Here is an 18616-nt window from a genome sequence, read left to right on the forward strand (position 1 = left end):
AACTACCGAATAAGCCAACCAAATTCGTGCACTAGAAGTAGAAAACATGATTTATTCCTTCAGGGACCCCAGCCAGCAGAGGATTTGCTAGCTTGAAACCACATGCTTGATAGTAAAGAACAATATCTATCTTGGAATGTTCCAGAATGAACCAACTCAGAGGACTTTCAAATGTCACCAAGGAGCTATGCTTGAGACAAACGTCTTTGATAAGGAAAATAAAAAGTCTGTTTGGTTCATCATGCCCTAAAACAGACAGCATCACTGCAGCAAGGGCAGACACAGGCAGCTTTCCTATCAATGGTCATCTGGAGGTTTCATATTCAGTATCTTCTGTAGTTTCTTTTTAGATCATTGGACCTGCTCAAAAGCTGGAGGAAAAAAATACACACAGACCAAATGCCCCATCCCTCTACATGCATACAAGTACACAAAATAAAAAAAATTCTTTCTAAGGGAATTAGGGAATCATGAAAGCTCTTCTATGAACTTGTAAAGTTGCTTAATGAGAGAGGCCAGAGTAATACTAAGTGTGGTGCTTGCTTTGCATATAGTCAACCTAGATTTAATCCCAAGCACCCCATATGGTCCCCCCCAAAGAATCTCCAAAAGTGAGCCCTGAGTGCTGATCCAGGCATAAGCCCTGAGTACTGCAAGGTGAGGCCTAAACACACACACAAAAAATTGCTGGGCCCGGAGAAATACCACAGCGGTGTTTGCCTTGCAAGCAGCCGATCCAGGACCAAAGGTGGTTGGTTCGAATCCTGGTGTCCCATATGGTCCCCCGTGCCTGCCAGGAGCTATTTCTGAGCAGACAGCCAGGAGTAACCCCTGAGCACTGCTGGGTGTGGCCCAAAAACCAAAACAAAACAAAAAAAAAAAAAGCTAAATCCTCTAAATTCACTTAGATGAGCAGATAATTTCCGAACTGCAAGTGCTTACTAGGACATTCGCTCAGTGAATTTGTTGACACTGGTGAAAAGCAATATGAATATTACTTATGGGGCTCAATCACAGTTTTTCCTCCCTTTTGTGTTACAACCATTGTATTGGTGTGGATGAGAATATCAGGATGGAATGGCTCAATTGTTCATTTTTTTCCAGGCCTCTTGTCTGATCTTACTGATGCTATGTAGAAGTAAGCCAGCAGTGATGGATCCCATCACAATCTTTACTCACTGCTTCAATAGACACACTATTTCCATTCTCTTAGCAAGGAGTAGAACCAGGTCTGCTGCTGATGGGGCAGGAAAATCTCACCTCTCACAGGCCATAGGTAGGTTTCTGTGGAACATAAGCCTGGGAAGTGATCTAATGGAAAGATGCTGACAAGACTTTTAGGAGGTCCTGTGGTCCTTCTTGCTTGGGAACATGCCAGCCAATCTCATATGCTCCCAGCTTTCATTCTTCATTCAGGACAGAAGAGAGAGAAAGAGAGCAAGCCCTTCTGTCTACCTGATACCCATCAAAACCTCTTTGCTGAACAGAAATTTAATGGAATGGACTTGAAGTCTGAGAGTCAATGTCTGAGAGAGGAAGAAATATTACTGTGGGAGATTCTATTAGCTATTCAGTGCTCCTGAGAAAATGATCTATCTGCCTGAGAAATTTCTTTTTACACTTGAGGGTTTATGGCTGGGGTAAGAGTTGGTGCTTCCTGAAGATCTGATCTGCTTCTTACTGTCAGACAGATATTACTTAAGATTTTCATCTGGCCTCAGTGATCAAAAACTTAAATAGGTCATCCCAGAGTTCAACTTGAGTTATCACCTCCACTTTCCATCTGACTGCTTTATGACTTCATTTATTTAAGTAATATATCTTTGGGATGTGACCAGTGGTAAAACATCTGCCTTGCATGCATTGAGACCTGGGTTGATCTTCGGCATTACAAAAAAAAAATCTAAGTTTTTTTTTCAGATAATATTCCAAAGATTCTTTCTCCAGCTGAAAGAGTTGAACATACTTAATACAGAACTTTATGGAAACAACAAAAAGCAAGAAGGAAGATGTGTTTTTCTTGATACCACCTCTTCTCCTAAAAAGCAGCTATGCTTTTTTGCAACACTCCTGCAACTGATATTAATATTTTTAATATATACATGTCTAAATCTCTTTTATGCTATAATTCTCTTCTATTTTCTCTATATTTATGCTATATTTATCTTCTATGCTATATTTTAATTGAGGGGAATAAAATCATCTCTGTTTCTCTTCTTCAACTCCCCCCCCCCACTTTTTAAGAGAGAATGGCCTCCAAATTCAAGTTCAATATCCTCCTTACCAAAATGTCATACTAATGCTTTTGCTGGCTCAGTGTGGCTGAAAACAGCCACAGATGTGCTGTTTGTGTGCGCATTTGAATAATTCAGCATTAAAATGGTGTTTTATAATATTAATAAAACCATGCTTGGTATACAACACCATAAATAATATCAAAGCAGCCAAACTAAACACAAGTTCTATCATGAATTGCCTAGTTTGAGCTGTTTGTCCCATTGGGCAAATACCATGGAGGGAAGGACATGGGTGGGAAGTAGGAACAGCAACTAATCAGCCTGTGGAGTGAGGCTCCACACCCATTCACGAATCTGAAAGAACTTCTCTGGGAAATCTGGGGACTCTCAGTTCAGTATTTCAACCCCTCTAGGGTTGTCATCTAAAATACCTTTTTATGTCCCATAAGAAAGTTGGTCTAGCAGTCATAAGTCTGGATACAAGTGACAAGACTGAGATACACAGTCCTGAATCAATAACTCAGCCAACCAAGTTAACAGCAATAAAGCAGATTGACTGGAACACAATGATTTAGAGGATACCTGCCTACCTACCAGGAGCACAGGGCCAGTGTGCTCACTCGAAGCCATCCTGTTTGTTGAGCCTCATACTGAACATAGCTCAAGTGCCTGTTCTTGGAAGACAGTCAACTAAATTAGGGTACCACCATGTGCCCCAATAATAAACACACACATAAATAGAGGCAGGCACCACAACTCAGTAAATAGCCTAATGAGTCATACAAAGTAACCTCCAGAGAAAAATGAGTCACAAACCAAGACACACTCTGGGACTTCAGTTAACACCAAGTTCAAAATGGAGGACTAGGGCAGAAAAACAGTAAAGGATTAAACTCTTGTCTTGCATGAGAGCCCAGTTTAATCCCTGGCACAGTATATGGTCCCCTCAAGAACCTCAGGATTACTCCTGAGCACACCTCTCCAAAAGTTAAAGGGGATAAGATCAAATTTGGGAAATGAAAATGTCCGTTTCAGTCATGATACTATAGGCAAATGCAGGTCAGCAGTTCCTACAGTCAGGGATAGTTCCCTTGGGGTGGGGGAAGCATTTGGTAAAGGTATGTAGGAGGGATTTAGCACTGGCAATGTCCTGCCACTTGGCTCAGGTGAGTTTGGGAGTTCTGAAATTTTGTGTTGTCCTGTGTGTGTTCTACTACACAGAATAAAAGTTCCAAAGTCAGTGGGGGGCTCACTGAGAGTGTGTGGCAGGTCCCTTCTGTTCCCTCTCTTTCCACACCAACAGCCTGCTACAGCTTATGGGAGAGAGCAAAGATTCGGTGAAAAGGCAGCTATGTCAGCTTATCTGGTTCTTTCTGGAACTGAAGGGCAGCAGGGCAAGAGGAATCTGGGGTAGAAGAGGTAGAAGGGGGCAGAGAGTAGTATGTGGTAACTCATATTTGGTAACCCAAATGGTCTTGCTTTTACATGTTTGATACAAATGCTCTCACATTAATGTCAGCACTTAAATCTTAGCATTTAAATCTTTTTTTTCTTTTTTTTATTTAACCAACTTTATTACATACATGATTGTGTTTGGGTTTCAGTCATGTAAAGAACACCACCCATCACCAGTACAACATTCCCATCACCAGTGTCCCAAATCTCCCTCCTCCCCACCCAACCCCCGCCTGTACTCTAGACAGGCTTTCTATTTCCCTTATACATTCTCATTATTAGGATAATTCAAAACGTAGTTATTTCTCTAACTAAACTCATCCCTGTTTGCAGCAAGCTTCCTGAGGTGAGCTGGAACTTCCAGCTCTTTTCTCTTTTGTGTCTGAAAATTATTATTGCAAGAATGTCTTTCATTTTTCTTAAAACTCATAGATGAATGAGACCATTCTGCATGTCTCTCTCTCTCTGTCTCTCTCTGACTTATTTCACTCAGCATAATAGATTCCATGTACATCCATGTATAGGGTGCATTTTAATTTTAATGAAGCTAAATTCTTCCCTACTCATGTGGAATTGGGTTACTCATGTGGAACCAAGGTTGAAGGGGACAGGGAGTAAAAACAGAGGGTAGGCTTTCAGGATCACCAAGTGGACATGAGGACTCTGATCCTGGTGGAGCCAAGTACCAGTAGAGGAAATGCCTCTGGGCAGGAACTATGGAGGATTCCAGGTGCACATAGTCAACGCTACAGATAAAACACATATATACAGATACCACAGCTACATATATCACACACTCACACACATTTTTACAGACATCACACATACATACACACAGTCAGAGATACCACACATGTATATAGACACCCACACAGCAATAGACATCATTATTCCACACACTGCTACATACAAACATCCCCACAGCTATAGAATACACATATACTCACACACAACCCACATACACACAGTTACAAATATTACACATAGTATGGTCAGAATTAAAGACATCATACACACATAAATCTACATATGTCACACATACACATAGCTATATATTTTACATATATATATACATACCCACAACTACAAATATCATAGTCACACATAGCTACAGCATTACATATACCTACATATCTACACATAAACACACCCACAACTACAGATATCATAATCATACATAGCTACAGGCATCACACTCAGCTCCAGATGAGCTCTCATAGCTCTCTCTCTCTCTCTCTCTCTCTCTCTCTCTCTTTCTCTCTCTCTCTCACACACACACACACACACACACACACACACAATCTGCTTAGAGACTTTTATCTCTGAGTGAATCACTTTCTCTTCCTGAGAGTGCCTGGAGGAGGCACTTTCCTGGCTCTGGATGTTCATGGATCTCTCCAGATCTGCTCCTTCTCCTTCTTGCTTGCCACATGCTGCAGAGGAGGCTAGCTCTGCCCGCGACTCAGAGATGTTGGTTCCATTGTTCCTTGGTTCCTCACATCTGCTCCAGTGCTCTGATCTCTCCTGTGACATGATTTTCACGAGACTGGCCCTCTAGAGCTGCCCTCTGTGGGAAACAGCTCTCTTGGGTCACTGTGTCCTTGGTTGGGGGATCTGCTCATTTCCATCCTTCCAGGGGCTGGAAATTGGTACCTATTCAAATTGGCTGGAACCCAGCTCTTGCAGATTGACTTTGCATTGATGTGTTCTGTCACAGGTAGACTCTGGCCCTCTGGCACTGATACACAAGGAAAGGTGTTGCTGGGACAAGCTGTCACAAGGGCAATATATGGATGAGCCAGCCCCGGGACAAACTGTCAGAGATCCTAGAACAGCCAGGTCAAGCACTCTGGCTTATATATTCTTCACTCGGCCACCAAACACAACTGAGAGAAAGCTTCAGGCTGCTCGCCTACTGGAGAAGTGCCATCCAGGTGGCCCATTTCTGTCCCTGGCATTACACCAGTTTCTTTACAGGGTCAAAATGGAGAAGATCCTGACAACTTTCTCACTGACCTTCCAAGCCAGCAATGCAATGATTTTAATGAGATTTTCTGCAAGAGACAAGAGGAACCATCAGGGAAGGTGGAGAAAGGCTTAGTCATGGGCAAAGCAATTAGGACAATCTCAAGGAGGGAAATAGTTCCACATTCCAAGGACAGGAAGGGATGAAGGGGGACATATGTAAAATTTCATTGTTATCCTAGGACCAGACCACCCTACAGCTGGTATGATGCTGGCCTTGTATACAGCTAATCTGGGTTTGATCCTTGGTACCACATATGGTTCTTCAAACCTTGTTATGAGTAATCCCAGAGCACAGCTAAGTATAGTCCAATAGTCCAAAAACCAAAAAGATAAGATACAATTTCGTGGGGTTTGTTTTGGGGCCACATCCACTAGTGCTCAGGGGTTATTCCTGGTTCTGCCCTAAGAAACTATGCCTACTAGGCTCAGGGATCATATAGAATGCCAAGGATCAACATCTGATCAGCTACATGCAAGGCCAGCACCCTACCAGCTACTATCTGCTGTGCTACATTCCAAAACCTAAAATGAAGTTTTCTTCTTTCCTGAGAAACCCCTCCTTGTCACTTCAAGGTTCCTCTCTCCAAAACCTCCCTAACTCCATAGTCCCAGGAGTTGGGATGGTCACTCAGGCAATCAACATAGCAAGCACCAGGCTCTGGGGTTGCTGGTAAGCTAAATGCCAGTGATTTTCAACTGTCATCTTCATCTATAGAGACATCTCTTTAGGAGCGGATACAGCACAAATTAGAAAACTCTGTAACCCAAATGGTCTTGCTTTTACACGTTTGATACAAATGTTCTCACATTAATGTCAGCACTTAAATATTAGCATTTAAATCTTAATGGAGCTAAATTTTTCCCTACTCATGTGGAAAATCTAGACTCTTGATGAACTAAGCCAAGTGGTTTAGCCTCTGTGCTCCCAAAAGGCAGAGCCTGAGGCAGGAGCTTCGGGGCAGCATATTATTTGGGCAAGAAGCTCTGCAGGACCAGCGCATGATGTAGAATCAGTGAAATTCAGGCAGCAAAGTCAAGATGAGATTATGATATTAAACTGGCCAACTGATGAAAGGCCTCAGGCGATGACCTCCCATACTTAGCTGCAAGCAACATAATTCAGGATTGCTTTCGCCTGGTGGAAATTGGACTTTTTCTTTTATTTATGTCATGAGAGTCACAGCTGGCAGATGTAGGACTGTGGGCAGATATTTTCCGGGACTGAGGTTGGGATCTTGCACATACAGGTTAGAGTCTCTTCTAATTGAATTACAGTCCTGGGAAAGGTGTTTAAATGCTCACTTCCTGTCCCTCAAGAGCCCAAGTTTTCCCCATGAGCATGGGCCCTCTGAAATTCCAGGATTAAGCATGTGTCAGAATGTTTCTGTTTCCTGCAGGCATTCCCCCAGAAAAACTTCAGGAACTGAGGCCAGAGGCACCTGCTCAAGAGGGAGAGGGGCTGCCACAAGGCACTTTGCAGGCATCTGGTAACCACAGCAACAGTCATGCTAAAATGCAGCTGAGAGGGTCAAGGTAGGTTCTCTGGATGGGGCAGTGTTGGGTTGGATCTTCATGGTCTTTCCAATGTTTACCAACTCAAATAGCAATGCTAGTAGTAGTAGACAATGCCTATAGGGAAGGGCCTACAACCTATGCATTGGGAAAGATACGAGGGAGAGGGAGGGAGGGAGGGAGGGAGGGAGGGAGGGAGGGAGGGAGGGAGGGAGGGAGGGAGAGAGAGGGAGGGAGGGAGACAGGGAGAGAGAGAGAGGGAGGGAGAGGGAGGGAGAGGGCACACCACAGGCTACAGAAAGACTACCATTCTGTCCACTGAAGAGAGATGACTTGGGAGGGATATTTTAGTTAACAAAAGCAGAGAAAGCAGCTATACTATACCCAGGAAGGTGAGTTCTGGGGAAGGTTCACAGCTCACATGCCTCCAACTAGTAACCAAGCCAACGTGTGAATGTAGATCTGAGGCCGAACAGAACTGCTCTATATGTTATTCAAAATACTTAACTATTTGTCACATTCATAAACCTCTTTTTTTGGGGGGGGGGCCACACCCTGCAGTGCTCAGGGGATACTCCTGGCTGTCTGCTCAGAAATAGCTCCTGGCAGGCACGGGGGACCATATGGGACACTGGGATTCGAACCAACCACCTTTGGTCCTGGATCTGCTGCTTGCAAGGCAAACACCGCTGTGCTAGCTCTCCGGGCCCCAAACTCTTTATTTTAACCAACAGCCTAGTGTAACTTTTTTCTCTCTCCTTCAGTGGATTTATTCTGAATGTTTGTGAAAATATTGGGCTTCCTTTCCAATTAGCAGGTGATGAATGTTAATGTCACCTATATAAAATTGAAACAGAAACACGATGGGCATGGCTTTAGGCACCGTGCAAACATACTGGGTACAGGAGCAATCCCTGAATGCAGAGCCAGGAGTAAGCCCTGAGTAGCATTAGATGTGCCCAAAAAATAAAAATAAATATGAACTGAAAAAATTGTGCATTTCCTAGAACCGAAGTCTCTCTTTGGTTCTAGGACTTTCAACAAGAACTTTCGACAATGAACAGGTCCGGAGCCTGTAGTCAGGCTCATGACAGTATGCTTCAATGGTGGTGACATCCTGTATCTCTTAGGTCAAGGAAAGTTCCTTTCTAATTTACGCAACACTTGATGTGTCTATGCAAAAAAAAAAAAAATCACCATACCATCCCCCTTCTTCTTTTTTTTTAATTCAAATGTATAATTTCTAGACAGGGGATCCCACCTGCTTTTTTTCCTTTTCTTTTTTTTTTAATCAGAGCCATAGAACATGAATCATCTTGTTCTGCCTCATATTTCTATGCCTTCCCACAAAGTGAGAATAAAAGATTGGATGGTACCAGGGCAAAGCAGTCTCATGAGCATTGAATGGAAATAAAAAATGATCAGTCTTAAATACCCAACTCAAAGCTAATGACGGTAGAATCAAGAGGCCCAAATCACAACAAGCTATATACAAAAGGGACCTATTATACTAGCAGTCCAGGGGGCTAAGTATGATTTACATACTGGGAACACTGGTGGAAAGAGGTCATCATTGGTAGTGGGAATCACCCTAATTTACTCTCAACTATGTACCTTAAATATGACTGTGAAAAACTTGTAATTCACATTGGTCTAAATAAAAATTTAAAAATGTTGTGCAAGGCCAACTTAGTTCAATTATCAACATCCCATATGGTCCCAGGAGTGATTCCTGAGTACAGAGTTAGGAGTAAGCCCTGAGCACTGCTGGGTATGACCAAAAAAATGTTGTGCAGACAATATAATGATAAAATATGTAAGGCAGAAAAGTAATTCTCAAAATTAAGAAAGAAAATCCAACTGGGCACCTCTGCAGTGGTGGGGACCTAGCCTGGATGCATCAGACTGAGAAATTCCCCACCTGGCTGCCCCACCTGGCCCTACCTAGAAGAGGCACTCATCACTGCAGCCCTGTCCTGGCCACTGGAAAGTCTTTTCAAATTGTCACCAAATGGCTAGTACATCATGCCAATAGCAAAACAAGATTCCTAGTGATCTGGGCCATAGGGTCATCTCATTATTTTGAAAGCAAGGAAAGACTGATCCACACAACTCCTTCATAAGCTGCTGCTATGTCTATTACAAATTTAAATTTATCATGTCATATTTCATACGTGACAATGTTCAGGGCTTACTCCTACTCTGCATTCAAGGTTCACTTCAGGCAGTATCACCCCGGGTCTGCTGCATGTAAGCTGCAGTTCAGTCAATAATTTTTAATGTTTGTGTGGAATTCAAATTCAGTGAAATAATCATAAATTAAAAGTGTAGAATCGGGGGGGGGGGGGCAGAAAGATAGCACAGCAGTAAGGCATTTGCCTTGCATGTGGAAGGTCGCTGGTTCAAATCCCGGCATCCCATATGGTCCCCTAAGCCTGCCGGGTGTGATTTCTGAGCATAGAGCCAGGAATAATCCCTGAACATTGCTGGGTGTGACCCAAAAAAAAAAAAAAAGTGTAGAATTATGGCCATGTCTACACCTGGCCATCTCCATAGATTCGCTTTGTTCTCAAAAACGATGTAAACTGAGCCATAAAATATTATGGGTACACCAGTCATGCAAATGAAAGCTGACCATCTCAGGAGAAGAGGGAAGGTCACAATCACTGATTGGTCAATGGCCCTGATTCACCTCTCCCCTAGACTTCTCTGAAGACACACATCTGGCAAAAACTCCAGGAATGCTACTATTTGTTTCTGTTTTTTTAAATAATATCTTTATTTAAGCACCATGATTAGAAGCATGTTTGTAGTTGGGTTTCAGTCATTAAAAAGAACACCCCCTTCACCAGTGCAACCTTCCCAGTACCAATGCCCCTCATTTTCCCTCCTCCCCAACCCCTGGTCTGTTTTTGAGACAGGTATACTACTTCTCTCACTCGTTAACATTATAGCTGTTAGTTGTTGTATATGTAAACATTTCCATGGGATTATTTGGTTATTGATCCTATCCTGATCAGTGATTGTGCCCTACCCTAGGGTGTGACCTGATTCTGCTCCCACCCTAAGGTGGTACCTGATTATGATGTATAAAAGCAAGGGTCTGTGGAAGGCAGAGGCTTTTTTCCTGGGGCTGATTCTGGGGCCTTTTGGCTTCAGCCTTAACCTTGGAATAAGGCTGTTTTCTTCAGAAGCCTGACTGCCTGTTAGCTTTATACCCGCTACATTCACCTCAGAACCTCTGGCTGAACAGGGTAGCAGACATATGGTCCAAGATAAAGGAGAAAGACCTCATCCTCCATCCTCCATCAGTCAACCCATCAAAGGTTGTTCTGTAACATTAGTGTAGTTATTTCTCTTAACTGCATTCACCACTCGTAGTGCGCTTCATTTTGTGAGCCAGTGCTTCTGGCCCTCATCTCTATTGTCTCTAGGCATTATTTTTTTTTTAAATGGACATTTTATTTTTTTATTTTTTTTTAATTTATTTAAACACCTTAATTACATACATGATTGTGTTTGGGTTTCAGTCATGTAAAGAACACCACCCATCACCAGTGCAACATTCCCATCACCAATGTCCCAAGTCTCCCTTCGCCCCACCTGACCCCCGCCTGTACTCTAGACAGGCTCTCCATTTTCCTCATACATTCTCATTATTAGGACAGTTCAAAATGTAGTTATTTCCCTAACTAAACTCATCACTCTTTGTGGTGAGCTTCCTGAGTTGAGCTGGAACTTCCAGCTCTTTTCTCTTTTGTGTCTGAAAATTATTATTACAAGGGTGTCTTTCATTTTTCTTAAAACCATAGATGAGTGAGACCATTCTGCGTTTTTCTCTCTCTCTCTGACTTATTTCACTCAGCATAATAGATTCCGTGTACATCCATGTATAGGAAAATTTCATGACTTCATCTCTCCTGACAGCTGCATAATATTCCATTGTGTATATGTACCACAGTTTCTTTAGCCATTCGTCTGTTGAAGGGCATCTTGGTTGTTTCCAGAGTCTTGCTATGGTAAATAGTGCTGCAATGAATATAGGTGTAAGGAAGGGCTTTTAGTATTGTATTTTTGTGTTCCTAGGGTATATTCCTAGGAGTGGTATAGCTGGATCGTATGGGAGCTCGATTTCCAGTTTTTGGAGGAATCTCCATATCGCTTTCCATAAAGGTTGAACTAGACGGCATTCCCACCAGCAGTGGATAAGAGTTCCTTTCTCTCCACATCCCCGCCAACACTGTTTATTCTCATTCTTTGTGATGTGTGCCATTCTCTGGGGTGTGAGGTGGTATCTCATCGTTGTTTTGATTTGCATTTCCCTGATAATTAGTGATGTGGAACATTTTTTCATGTGTCTTTTGGCCATTTGTATTTCTTCTTTGTCAAAGTGTTCATTTCTTCTCCCCATTTTTTGATGGGGTTAGATGTTTTTTTCTTGTAAAGTTCTGTCAGTGCCTTGTATATTTTGGAGATTAGCCCCTTATCTGATGGGTATTGGGTGAATAGTTTCTCCCACCCAGTGGGTGGCTCTTGTATCCTGGGCACTATTTCCTTTGAGGTGCAGAAGCTTCTCAGCTTAATATATTCCCATCTGTTAATCTCTGCTTTCACTTGCTTGGAGAGTGCAGTTTCCTCCTTGAAGATGCCTGTAATGTCCTGGAGTGTTTTGCCTATGTGCTGTTCTATATATCTTATGGTTTTGGGGCTGATATCGAGGTCTTTAATCCATTTGGATTTTACCTTCGTACATGATGTTAGCTGGGGGTCTAAGTTCAATTTTTTTCAAGTGGCTATCCAATTGTGCCAACACCACTTGTTGAAGAGGCTTTCCCTGCTCCATTTAGGATTTCCTGCTCCTTTATCAAAAATTAGGTGGTTGTATGTCTGGGGAACATTTTCTGAGTATTCAAGCCTATTCCACTGATCTGAGGACCTATCCTTATTCCAATACCATGCTGTTTTGATAACTGTTGCTTTGTAGTACAGTTTAAAGTTGGGGAAAGTAATTCCTCCCATATTCTTTTTCCCAATGATTGCTTTAGCTATTCGAGGGTGTTTATTGTTCCAAATGAATTTCAAAAGTGTCTGATCCACTTCTTTGAAGAATGTCATGGGTATCTTTAGAGGGATGGCATTAAATCTGTATAATGCCTTGGGGAGTATTGCCATTTTGATGATGTTAATCCTGCCAATCCATGAGCAGGGTATGTGTTTCCATTTCCGTATGTCCTCTCTTATTTCTTGGAGCAGAGTTTTATAGTTTTCTTTGTATAGGTCCTTCACATATTTAGTCAAGTTGATTCCAAGATATTTGAGTTTGTGTGGCACTATTGTGAATGGGGTTGTTTTCTTAATGTCCATTTCATCCTTATTACTATTGGTGTATAGAAAGGCCATTGATTTTTGTGTGTTAATTTTGTAGCCTGCCACCTTGCTATATGAGTCTATTATTTCTAGAAGCTTTTTGATAGAGTCTTTAGGGTTTTCTAAGTAGAGTATCATGTCATCTGCAAACAGTGAGAGCTTGACTTCTTCCTTTCCTATCTGGATTCCCTTGATATCCTTTTCTTGCCTAATCGTTATAGCAAGTACTTCCAGTGCTATGTTGAATAGCATAGGAGTGGTGAGAGAGGACAGCCTTGTCTTGTGCCAGAATTTAGAGGGAACGCTTTCAGTTTTTCTCCATTGAGGATAATATTTGCCTCTGGCTTGTGGTAGATGGCCTTCACTATATTGAGAAAGGTTCCCTCCATTCCCATCTTGCTGAGAGTTTTGATCAAGAATGGGTGTTGGGGGCCCGGAGAGATAGCACAGCGGAGTTTGCCTTGCAAGCAGCTGATCCAGGACCAAAGGTGGTTGGTTCGAATCCCGGTGTCCCACATGGTCCCCCGTGCCTGCCAGGAGCTATTTCTGAGCAGACAGCCAGGAGTAACCCCTGAGCACCGCCAGGTGTGGCCCAAAAACCAAAAAAAAAAAAAAAAAAAAGAATGGGTGTTGGACCTTATCAAATGCTTTCTCTGCATCTATTGATATGATCATGTGGTTTTTATTTTTCTTGTTATTGATGTTGTGTATTATGTTGATAGATTTACGGATGTTAAACCAGCCTTGCATTCCTGGGATGAAACCTACTTGATCGTAGTGGATGATCTTTTTAACAAGGCATTGAATCCTATTTGCCAGGATTTTGTTGAGGATCTTTGCATCTGCATTCATCAGTGATATTGGTCTGTAATTTTCTTTTTTGGTAGCGTCTCTGTCTGGTTTAGGTATCAAGGTGATGTTGGCTTCATAAAAGCTATTTGGAAGTGTTTCTGTTCGTTCAATTTCTTGAAAGAGTCTTGCCAAGATTGGCAGTAGTTCCTCTTGGAAAGTTTGATAGAATTCATTAGTGAATCCATCTGGACCTGGGCTTTTGTTTTTCAGCAGACATTTGATTACTGTTTTAATTTCATCAATGGTGATGGGGGTGTTTAGATATGCTACATCCTCTTCCTTCACCCGTGGAAGATTATAAGAGTCCAAGAATTTATCCATTTCTTCCAGGTTCTCATTTTTAGTGGCGTAGAGTTTTTCAAAGTAGTTTCTGATTACCCTTTGAATCTCTGTCATATCAGTAGTGATCTCTCCTTTTTCATTCCTGATATGAGTTATCAAGTTTCTCTCTCTCTCTTTCTTTGTTAGGTTTGCCAGTGGTCTATCAATCTTGTTTATTTTTTCAAAGAACCAACTTCTGCTTTCGTTGATCTTTCGGATTGTTTTTTGAGTTTCCACTTCATTGATTTCTTCTCTCAGCTTTGTTATTTCCTTCTGTCTTCCTATTCTTGGGTCCTTTTGTTGAGCATTTTCTAGTTCTATTGGCTATGTCATTAAGCTACTCAGGTAAGCTCCTTCTTCCTTCCTGATGTGTGCTTGCAAAGCTATAAATTTTCCTCTCAGTACTGCTTTTGCTGTGTCCCATAAGTTCTGATAGTTTGTGTCTTTATTGTCATTTGTTTCCAGGAACCTTTTTATTTCCTCCTTGATTTCATCTCGGACCCACTGGTTATTGAGCATGAGGCTTTTTAACTTCCAGGTGTTAAAGTGTTTCTTCTGAGTCCCTTTGGAGTTCACAAATAATTTCAGAGCCTTGTGGTCAGTGAAGGTAGTCTGCAAAATTTCTATCCTCTTGATCTTATGGAGGTATGTTTTATGTGCCAGCATGTAGTCTATCCTGGAGAATGTCCCATGTACATTGGAGAAGAATGTGTATCCAGGTTTCTGGGGATGGAGTGTCCTATATATATCCACTAGGCCTCTTTCTTCCATTTCTCTCCTCAGGTCTAGTATATTCTTGTTGGGTTTCAGTCTGGTTGACCTATCCAGTGTTGACAAAGCCGTGTTAAGGTCCCCCACAATTATTGTGTTGTTGTTGATATTATTTTTCAGATTTGTCAACAGTTGTATTAAATATTTTGCTGGCCCCTCATTCGGTGCATATATGTTTAGGAGAGTGAATTCTTCCTGCTCTACGTACCCCTTGATTAATATAAAATGTCCATCTTTGTCCCTTACAACCTTCCTGAGTATAAAGTTTGCATTATCTGATATTAGTATGGCCACTCCAGCTTTTTTATGGGTGATGTTTGCTTGGATAATTTTTCTCCAGCCTTTTATTTTGAGTCTATGTTTGTTCTGACTATTCAGGTGCGTTTCTTGTAGGCAGCAGAAGGTTGGATTGAGTTTTCGATCCATTTAGCCACTCTGTGTCTCTTAACTGGTGCATTTAGTCCATTGACGTTGAGAGAAAGAATTGTCCTGGGATTTAACGCCATCTTTATTTCAAAATTTGGTGTGTCTTTTGGGTAGTCTTGTCTTAGATTAGGTCTTTCAGTTTTTCTCTTAAGACTGGTTTTGTGTCTGTGAAGTTTCTGAGCTGTTTTTTGTCTGTGAAACCATGTATTCTTCCGTCAAACCGGAAAGTGAGTTTTGCTGGGTATAGTATTCTGGGTGAAGCATTCATTTCATTCAGTCTTGTCACAATATCCCACCACTGCTTTCTGGCATTGAGCGTTTCTGGTGACAGGTCTGCTGTAAATCTCAGGGAAGCTTGCTTGAACATGATTTCCCCTTTTGATCTTGCTGTTTTCAGAATTCTGTCTCTATCTGTGGGATTTGTCATTGTGACTAGGATGTGTCTTGGGGTGGTTTTTCTGGGGTCTCTTTTGGTTGGTACTCTTCGGGCATGCAGGATTTGATCACATATATTCTTTAGCTCTGGAAGTTTCTCTTTTTTTTTTTTCTTTGTTCTTGGAGAATAGGCTTCTTAAATTAGTGGTGCAAGAACAGAGGTTGATAAGAAAACTTCCTGTTTGACCATCAAATTTAAAATGAAGTCAATATAATTCTCGCAGTAGGTAATTTGGATAACAGGAAGGACATAAAACATACGGGTGTATTGACTCCATTTTGTTGGGTTTTTTTTAATGCCTAAATATCTTTATCTTGCATTAGTTCCACAACACTCATCTAGTGTTTGTGTGTGTGTGTATTTTATTTTTTTTTTTAGTTAGCAGCACACAGACCAGTTAATCCTAAATTGTAGTGCATCTTTTATACTTTTTCTTTTTTTTTTTTAACACCACCCATCACCAGTGCAACATTCCCATCACCAATGTCCCAAGTCTCCCTCCTCCCCACCCGACCCCCGCCTGTACTCTAAACAGGTTCTCAATTTCCCTCATTTCTCTTTAATGATGTTCTTTTTGTTGTTGTTTTTTTGTTTTTGGGCCACACCCGGCGATGCTCAGGGGTTACTCCTGGCGGTCTGCTCAGAAATAGCTACTGGCAGGCACGGGGGACCATATGGGACACCGGGATTCGAACCAACCACCTTTGGTCCTGGATCGGCTGCTTGCAAGGCAAATGCCGCTGTCCTATCTCTCCGGGCCCTAATGATGTTCTTGACCGTTGATTCTTCCTGGAAATTTCCTTCCTGGGTCTCTGGGACTCCAATGATTCTTAAGTTGTTTCTGTTGATCTTATCATAGACTTCTATTTTCATCTGTTCCCATTCTTTGACTAATTTTTCCATTGTCTGCTCATTTGCTTTAAGTTTTTTGTCCAATCTCTCCTGCTGTATGGAATTGTTATGTATCTCATCTTCCACAGCACCAAGTCTATTCTCAGCTTCTGATACCCTGTCCCAGAGCTTATCCATTTTGTCATTCACTTCGTTTACTGACTTTTTCAGTCCTGTTAGTTGACATGTTATTTCAGTTTGGAGTTTTGTGATTTCTGTCTTCATATTTTCTTGGTTCTTATTAGTGTTCTGTTCAACTCGATCCATGGTTTCTTGGAGTCCGTTGAGCATCTTCCATATTGCTAGTCTAAAGTCCTTATCTGAGAGGTTGATTAGTTGGTTGGTCATTATCTGGTCCTCAGAATTGTCATCTTCATTCTCTATGTCTGAGGCTGGCCTGTGTTGTTTCCCCATTGTCACACTTGTATTGTGGGTTTTTCTATGTGTTGTGGTGGTATTCATTGTCTATATGATGCAGGCAGCACACTCCTCTGGCTCCTCCCTTTCTGGATGGGCTGACTTGCCTCTAAGGGAGGGGAGTCCTCCGTGGATGAAGCCTCACACTGGGTCAAATCTTAGGCCCGAGCATGCAACAGAGAAGAGAGTCCGGAGAGAAATGTTTGCTTCTGTGATATGGCGCCGTTCTTAGTGTGATTTTTCCTTCTTGTTGCAATGGAGTTCTTTCCTTAGAAAGAGTGCACAGCCGCATAGCGAAGCGGAGCCTCTTTTTGCCCCACTCGCAAGAGTTTCACGCAAGAGGACAGTAGACAGACATAGACAGGTCACACTCACAGTTTTTCATAGTTGGGCCACACTGGGCCGGTGTACTTTCGCAGATTTTCCCCGCCTGGTGTCACACACAGGGAGCCGGCTTTTGCAAAGCTTAGCCGGTTTTCATGCTCTGGAGTCCCTCCCTGAAAATGGCGTCTGGGTGAGCGAGGTGTCTCTAGGCATTATTACAAAATGTCTTTTATTTTTCCTAAAACCCATAGATGAGTGAGACTATTCTGTGACTATCTCTCTCCCTCTGACTTATTTCACTCACATCACCAGAACTCTTCTGGAGTGAATGAGGGTACCCCCAACACCACCTTCTCTTACTTCCAGAAGACCTGGCAGCCAAAAACATGTCCCACAAAAGACCATAGTATCACAGTTGTGCTTGGAATCCTGGGCTCAATTTTTGTTTAATATTATCATCCTTGTAGGAGCACAACAATTTAGATGCCAAGTTGTCTGAAGCCATCAGAAAAAAATGAAGTAAAAAATAGTCAACTAGCAACAAGTTTACTAGACCTTCTGACAATGATTTAATGACTAAAGGTCATTGGAGATGCAATAATTTTCACAGATTTTCTTGTTGCTATACTCTTTTTCTTTTTTTCATTTTTTTCCTCTTCCTTTTTTCTTTCTTTTGTTCTTTGTAATAATTTCTTTCTAACTTATCTGAAAACAAATGTATTATGATCAGCTATATCAACTATGTAAAACAGGCTCTTTAATTTAAGTAAAATTTATTTTAAAAATAAAATTCTCAACTTTCAAAAACAATGAGAAAAACTATAAAGAAAATAGAAAGTCAAGCCAATTCCATTAACTCCCTTTGGGGAGTTACAGATTATAAAATGTAATGGCTTGGGAACAAGGATGTATATCAGGGGACCTATAACTGAACTACAAGCACAAAATCCAAGACTCAAATATCAGTCTCCTCCTTAACAGGAAATAGTTGAATCCATCTGCCTCCTCAGCGAGACTGACAGAAGTTGATAGTCTTTTGAAACTTTGAGGATATACTCACCCCCAAAATATTCCCAATTTCACAATGAAAGGAAGATCTGAATTTAAACTACAATTTAAACTACATTTGACATATAGAATATTTTGTGATTTGTTTTATTGTATACTGGTCATAATTTATGAGATATTTTATTTTATGTATTTAACATAAAACCCTTCACAGACCAGTGCCTCCCAAAATAGCATCCACAGAAAATAATGGATAATTGGTTCCAGGTCAGTCAAAGCACAAAGATTCCCCAAAAAAAGTATCCATCCAGGACTGATCTACTCTAATGTTATGGAAGTACCAAAATATGAGAGCAATGAGCACTGTTCAAGCAGTCTCCTCAAAGTTTAATGATTCAAAGTCTCCTCAGATATATGGATCTAGAGGCATGTCTTCTCTCATTTCCTGCCTTAAATCTTAAATCATTTTTATTGTTTTATGCCACTATCAGAATGTCAAAAGTTATGATTTGTTGACCTAAAGACTATAAAAATAACATGTAAAAAAAAAAAAAAGACTATAAAAAAGTTT

Source organism: Suncus etruscus, chromosome 15 (assembly GCF_024139225.1).
Source record: "Suncus etruscus isolate mSunEtr1 chromosome 15, mSunEtr1.pri.cur, whole genome shotgun sequence".
NCBI classification, from domain to species: domain Eukaryota; kingdom Metazoa; phylum Chordata; class Mammalia; order Eulipotyphla; family Soricidae; genus Suncus; species Suncus etruscus.